Source organism: Trichomycterus rosablanca, chromosome 11 (genome assembly GCF_030014385.1).
Source record: "Trichomycterus rosablanca isolate fTriRos1 chromosome 11, fTriRos1.hap1, whole genome shotgun sequence".
Lineage (NCBI taxonomy): Eukaryota > Metazoa > Chordata > Actinopteri > Siluriformes > Trichomycteridae > Trichomycterus > Trichomycterus rosablanca.
Genome location: NC_085998.1, coordinates 27,394,664 through 27,402,497, shown reverse-complemented (window position 1 = coordinate 27,402,497; position 7,834 = coordinate 27,394,664). Strand labels below are relative to the sequence as shown.

General features: G+C 37.8%; 1 long non-coding RNA gene across 1 annotated transcript; it reads left to right on the top strand.

The window, feature by feature from the left end:
• The first annotated feature begins 1,635 nt into the window (after nt 1–1,635).
• On the top strand, nt 1,636–6,059 carry LOC134323228 (uncharacterized). The gene is made up of 3 exons (XR_010014032.1): nt 1,636–1,840; nt 2,112–2,189; nt 5,217–6,059. It is a non-coding gene; the product is annotated as an uncharacterized LOC134323228 (long non-coding RNA).
• Nucleotides 6,060–7,834: the final 1,775 nt, after the last annotated feature.

Sequence of the window (7,834 nt, the reverse complement as noted above, 5' to 3'; positions counted from 1 at the left end):
CGAAAAGGACCATCCAACAAGTCCAAAAGCCAGGGTCTGTCATGGTATGGGGCTGTGTCAGTGCCCTTGGCAAAAGTAATTTACACTTCTGTGATGGCAGCATTAATGCAGAAAAGTACACTGAGATCTTAGAGCAACATATGCTGCCTTCAAGACGTCATCTTTTCCAGGGACATCCATGCAGTTTTCAACAAGACAATGCAAAACCACATGCTGCACACATTACAAAGGCATGGCTGTGAAAAGAAGAGGGTACGGGTACTGGACTGGTCTGCCTGCAGTCCTGATCTGTCCCCAATAGAGAATGTGTGGAGAATTTTGAAATGAAAAATTTGACGACGACGACCCCGCACTGTTGCACATTTTAAGACGTGTTTGCAGGAAGAATGAGACAAAATAAAAGCTGAAACACTAAATCGCAATAAGTGTGGTGAAAAGGATTGGTAACATTACAAAGTGGTAAATGCTTTACTGTCCCAACTTTTTTTGGAATGTGTTGCAGGCCTAAAATGCATGTATTTATGTATAGGGAAAACCATTACATATCGGATTCCATATTACCCATGGTTTCAGGCATCTTGGAGGTCTTGGAATATAGTGCTGTTATAGGTAAACAAAAGCCTAATCCTTGCCTCTGGTCACTGTCTTTGAGGAAGGTTCTTTCTGCGTCTGTATGTTTTTTTTTCAATGTACATTGGTTTTCTGCTAACCCCCACAAATGTACTCAAGGTGGATTAGCAAAAAAAAAAGCCCTTTGGTGTAGGTGAATAATTGAATGGATCATTGATGAATTGGCATCAGTGTATTCTTATCTTTGCTAAGTATTTTCCTGTTAGTCCCAGACCAACCATTACTCTTATTTAGACTCATTTTTAAGAGGTTACTAAATATGTATGAATAAATAAAATTAGACAATTACTGCCAATACAGCCCCCTGGTGGTGGGAGTAGTTTATAATCCCAATGCAGAATAAACCATAGATTGTGGTTCCAAGTCACATATAGAGGCAGTAGATAGGCGTGACATCACCCCTGTCACTGCACCACAAGAGACAAAGGTCGTCAGTAGCAACAGTGCAGTTTCCACTACAATGAATCAAACTGCACTTTAGAATGCCTGCGAGAGTCCAGCAGCAACAGAGTGGTTTTCAAGACAGAATTGGGCTAAGTAGGTCAGTTAATGGTTATTTTCCACTGAAATTTTTAGCCTGTGTCCAGGAGATTCCAATGTGCTGTTTTTTTTAGACTGGTACAGGAATCCATTTATCTGCCAACAAGTGAAAAACAGTGCCAATTTGGCTACCCAGCAACAGAAACAAACATTACAATAATACCACACAGCAAGCCCGGAGTGGCTAATCGGGAGATTCGGGAGGATTCCCGATGGGCCGGCTCATGTCAGTCTCGAGTTTGGGCCGGTTGGATGGAAAAAATAATTTTGACATTTATCTGTCACTTATCTAATCTTCTTACATTCATTCATCTGACAGCGCAGCCCCTACCTACATCGCAGTAGATCAGATGGGTTCTACCATCTGAGGGAATCCCCCCCTCCCAAATGTTTCAGTTGGTTTGGCCCACGAGTCGTCTTTTCTTGAGCGCCGGTAAAAGTAAACTTACAACAAAATAGCGCAAACCAACAGTCAGTGGTGATTTTCGCAAATCATCAGTCGGTGGTTTTTTTAGAACCCAATACACAGCATTAATCACAAATATCCAGTTTCAAGCTGAAAATAATAAACATAATTTGAAGTGTAATATATTAAATAGCCTAACTCATTAATGGAATGTTTTTGTTTCGACGCTGCTGTACTGATGATCCATGACTACTGAAGGGACAGGTAGTCTAACAGAGTTATTTAAACTAACATAGTTATTTGTAATGTAAAATATAACGTAGAGAATATACATGATATATGTTAAATTGTTCAGACATTCAGAAAGATGTCAGCATGATAGCCTAATTTATTTTAATAAATGGAGACAAATAGCCTAAATCACTATCAATTTTACACCATCATAATATAGGCTAAATTGTTAAAAACAAAAAAAAAACTTCAAGCATGTTATGTTATTCAGCAAAATAAGCTAACCCTTAATGAATTTTTTTAGCCTCAGAGCAGCAGATAAGCCAGTCTGATCCTGCTGGTGAACCGAGTAGGCATGGAGAGGCCAGGACTACAGAGACAGGTAGAGAGGATAAAAATGAACTAAAAAAACTATTTTATGTAACAAGTTGCACACAGAACAGATGTGATGGATAGATTCTAAATGATACCCAGTACCCAGATATTCAGAATGCTGAAAATGCATTAAAATCAGCCCAAATGAAATAGGTAAACAGGAACTCTTGGAGGCCTTCATGTTAATGTACACAGAGAAGGAAATTCTCATGTCTATAGACAATCACACCGTTATTAATAAAGTTGCAGAAACCAGTGCACTGCTTAGGGGGCTAAATATGCGTGTAGTGAAGCTACTTAAGAGTTTAGTGTAAACCTAACAATAGAGCACCTCTCTGTGGGGAAGACATGCAATATTAATTTCAAATTATTTAAATTAAACATGTTTAAGTCAAGTGTTTTCTGTTAACTTACCAACATATACCTGAACTTATACCCAATAAAAAGGCATTGTAAGAGCTAGCTGCTGTTTTATTTATTCAAATTCCTCCTCCATGGAAAAAGTGGGCCGGGTTTGGGAATGAAACTCCCGGGCTGAAAAAGGGGCCCACTCCGGCCCTGCCACACAGTATAAACCAAATAATGGTTTAAAAACAAATGACAACAAAAATATACTGAAAACAATGTATTATATTTGAGGAATATGTAAAATAGTTCACCAATGGTCTCATACATTTTTGAAAATTAAAAAATGGGTTACTGTTTAAAAATAAATGTGTATTGCATTGTCTTTAGAGAATCCGTACAGAAGAGATCAGTTATTATTATTATTATTATTATTATTATTTTAAATGGTTTAGTAACTAATTCCTCACCTCTGGTCATCCTTTTTTTTTCATGGACATAGAATGTTATTAAAATTAGCTGGCTTTTAGATTTGACTGGCCACAACTGCAATACACAAAAGCTAAACAGGTGGACTTGTTTATTTGGACTTTTTATAATTGCATTAGGAACATTTTTGCCTACTGACATACATCGATGAGGCATAACATTATGACCACCTTCCTAATGTTGTGTTGGTCCCCTTTTACTGCCCCACAAGCAACAAACTGCGATGCACTGTGTATTCTGGGTAGCAGTCTGGGTCCTTTCTGTGTGGAGCTTGCATGTTCTCCCTGTGTATGTGTGGGTTTCCTCTGGGTGCTCCGGTTTCCTCCAACAGCCCAGTGCATGCAGTCAGGTTAATTGGAGATAATAAAGTCCCCCTAGGTATGAGTATGTTTGCCTTGTGATAGACTGGCGACTTGTCCAGGGTGAATTTGACCAACTAATACCCTTAATATGATAAATCTGTGGTAAAACAGACAATTAATGAATATACAGACTTTAAGAAAATCCACATGTACATGGGTAATACTTCACACAGACAACAACCAATGTTCAGAATTGAGACCTTTGAAACATTAACACTACTGCTGTACTTTATGTTGGCCATGCAACTTAAAGAGCAGTTTGTTTGTTTATTAGAATTTTAGCGTCATCTTTTATACTTTGGTTACATTCATGACGGGAACGGTAGTCACTCATTACACAAGTGTCATCAGTTCACAAAGTTATATCAAACACAGTGATGGACAATTTTGTATCTCCTATTAACCTCACTTGCATGTCTTTGGACTGTGGGAGGAAACCGGAGCACCCGGAGTAAACCCACGCAGACATGGGGAGAACATGCAAACTCCACACAGAAAGGACCCAGACCGCCCCACCTGGGGATCTAACCCAGGACCTTCTAGCTGTGAGGCGACAGTGCTACCCACTTAGCCACCGTGCTGCCCCTAAAGAGCAGTTAAAATTGTGATAGAACGTGGTTGTGATAGAAAGAATTCAAAATCAGAACAAATCAGGTAAAAAAATAAGTAAGTTTATGATAATAAGATAAAATGGGATATGTAAATATTATTTCTATTTATTGGAGAAAGAATTCATATAACTATGTGCTGGGTTCCATTGAGGTTAAGCTGATCGTTCACAGCTGTGTACAAAATAAGAGAATAATTATGAATAGCATTCCTTTCCCCATTATTGTGTGACATGCACTGATCAGCCATAACCACCTTCTTGTTTCTACACTCAATGTCCATTTTATCAGCTCCACTTACCTTATAGGAGCACTTTGTAGTTCTACAATTACTGACTGTAGTCCATCTGTTTCTCTACATACTTTTTAGCCTGCTTTCACCCTGTTCTTCAGTGGTCAGGACCACCACAGAGCAGGTTTTATTTGGATGGTGGGTCATTCTCAGCACTGCAGTTAGACTGACATGGTGGTGGTGTGTTAGTGTGTGTTGTGCTGGTATGAGTGGATCAGACACAGCAGCGCTGCTGGAGTTTTTAAATACCGTGTCCACTCACTGTCCAGTCCTACCTGTTGGTCCACCTTGTAGATGTAAAGTCAGAGACAATCGCTCATCTATTGCTGCTGTTTGAGTTGGTCATCTTCTAGACCTTCATCAGTGGTCATAGGACCCTGCCGATGGGGCGCTGTTGACTGGATATTTTTGGTTGGTGGACTATTCCCAGTCCAGCAGTGACAGTGAGGTGTTTAAAAACTCCATCAGCATTGCTGTGTCTTATCCACTCATACCAGCACAACACACACTAACACACCACCACCATGTCAGTGTCACTGCAGTGCTGAGAATGATCCACCACCCAAATAATACCTGCTCTGTAGTGGTCCTGGGAGAGTCCTGACCATTAAAGAACAACATGAAAGGGGCTAACAAAGCATGCAGAGAAACAGATGGACTACAGTCAGTAATTGTAGAACTACAAAGGGCTTCTATATGGTAAGTGGAGCTGATAAAATGGACAGTGAGTGTAGAAACAAGGAGGTGGTTTTAATGTTATGGCTGATCAGTGTTTATGTCTATATGTACTATTATTCTCAGCACTCATGCTTATACACTAAATCATTTCATGTTAGTATGAAGAGCAACAATAAGTGGATGCAGGACGAGACACTGTTTTCCATATCCAAGGCCACGGAATTTCATGGCCTCTAAATTCTTGTATTTTTCTTCCCAAGGTCCACCTGAAAGATTGCCTGAACACATTGCCTAATTTCACATCGCTTGGCAAGGAAACCATGAGAACGGCCTTGAGCATCAGAGTGTCCACAGCTGGTCCACCTACAGCTGGTCAACTTGAATCATTTTTTATATAAATCAAGTCTTTGATGTTAGCCCCTATTTTATGACATTAAGTTTGATGAAGAGCTATGATGGCACATCAAACTAATTCTAGTGAAACAAAGCTGATAATTATTACACTGTTGGAAAATATGACTAACATTTGAATCAAGACCTAACAAAAGCCACAAAATACTGTGAAACTAATTGTATTATTACAGGCCTAGCTGGAATTTGGATCCTAACCCCAGTCTAAATTGTTGCTGTACTCCATGGCTGATCCGGCAAAGCTAGAAGAATTGTTTATCACCTGTGAAAATTAAAAAATGTAGCTAAAAAAAGACTAAACAAAAATCTGAATTTATAAATTCATAAATTTCAATTTTCTAATGTAAGTAATTTAGCCTTAACTAAAATTTTGCAACTAATTAATATATTAATATAATTAATATATAACAATTAATATATCTTATACAAGGGCAGTTGTAGCCTAGGGGTTAGGGTACTGGACTAGTAATCGAAAGGTTGCTGGTTCAAGCCCCACCACTGTCAGGTTGCCACTATTGGACCCTTGAGCAAGGCCTTTAACCCTCAATTGCTTAGACAATATACTGTCACATTGCTGTAAGTTGCTTTGAATAAAAGCGTCAGCTAAATGTCAAATGTAAATAGATATCTTCATCCAATTTGTATCAAACATTTTTTGTTAACACACTATTTGGGCTGTATTGGGTTACATTTATTAAGAAATTAAAATATTTAAAAATAGTTAATGAACTTTTACTGTTGTTAATGTACCTGTTAAAGGGTATCAATAAACTATATACTTAGTGAGCCATCTTGTGGGCATGAGTTGTATTTTCTTTTTTATAAAAGAGGCTATTATAAAAGCTTAGAATGCCAATGTACTAAATAGAATTTCAGCATATTGTATTTAGAATTTACCTTAAAGCAAAAAGTACATATCTGTAATATTATAAGGTTGTAATTATATCAATATTGACATTTTTGTCGAACAAAAGTGGGAGTGGCCTTGAGTTTAAAAGGCGTTGAGGTATTTCTTCCCATAAGGATGTAGGGGAAACCTGTTAATGCGTTCCATGGTCCTGTGGAACTGCATATATTTTAGGCTAATGTAAAATAATGGGTTGTTTTTGACACTTATACACTGAAAATAACACAAATATAATATACAATAGTAATGAAATACAATTAAAAATCAGTTAAAATACAATAAAACCTGCACTTTACTTCTTTGTTTTCTTATGCTTCTTAAATAGTGGAGATAACTTATAAGCAGTAATAATTAAGAGAGGTTTAGTGTTTCCATGTCATTCTTTTAATACATTAAGTTACATATTTTTTTAAGGATAAGCATTTTAGACTCTCCCGGAAAAGCTGATTCTTACAAATTCTCAGAACCTCGAGCTGACGGTTATTCCACACAAATGCAGATTCGTCTCATATTCACACTTTGTTGATGTTTTACAGCACTGCTCAAACCGAGCGCTGAGCAATGCAGCAGTCGCACACATGTTGAGTTTAAGGAGAACGTTGAGTTTAAGGGTACAAATTTCTCACCAAAGTTTCAAAGATTGTGAGTTTAGGGGACGTTGAGTTACAAGGTACCACTGTAGTTGATAATGCTTTTTTTACTGCAAAACAAATGTGTGCAGTAAATTACAGCACCAAAATACAAAGAAAAGAAGTTCAAAAGCTAGTATGTACAGTCTTCATAAATTTAGGTGATTCTTCTAAAGCTTTTGTTCAAATTAAAATTGAGAATAGTATTATCTGTTGTTTGTTAACATTTACCATGACTGAAGAAGTGAAACTGATTGAGGGATGAAGTGATTTCCCTTGATTCAATTTTTCTTAACTGATTAGTGAGGTTAGGCCAGAGCTGAGCCAATGTGGTGCCCTAGGCAATATTTTGGCGAGTGCTCCTTTCATCATTAATTTATCATTTATTTTGTCTATACACTCACAGACACTGCATAGCTTTATGAGACTTTCTTTATTTAAAAAAAATAACAGTTTAAACTGTAAAAAAACAGCATTAAAGAAGATGACTTGACTAAATGAATTGTAAATACAACAGTATACACTGATCAGCCATAACATTGAAACCCCCTCCTTGTTTCTACACTTACTGTTCATTTTATCAGCTCCACTTACCATATAGAAGGACTTTGTAGTTCTACAATCACTGACTGTAGTCCATCTATTTGCCTACATACTTTTTTTAGCCTGCTTTCACCCTGTTCTTCAATGGTCAGGACCACCACAGAGCAGGTATTATTTAGGTGATGAATCATTCTCAGCACTGCAGTGACACTGACATGGTGGTGGTGTGTTAGTGTGTGTTGTGCTGGGATGAGTGGATCAGACACATCAGCGTGCTGGAGTTTTTAAATACCATGTCCAGTCACTGTCCACTCTATTAGACACTCCTACCTAGTAGACACTCCACCTTGTAGCTGTGAAGTCGGAGACAATCGCTCATCTATTGCTG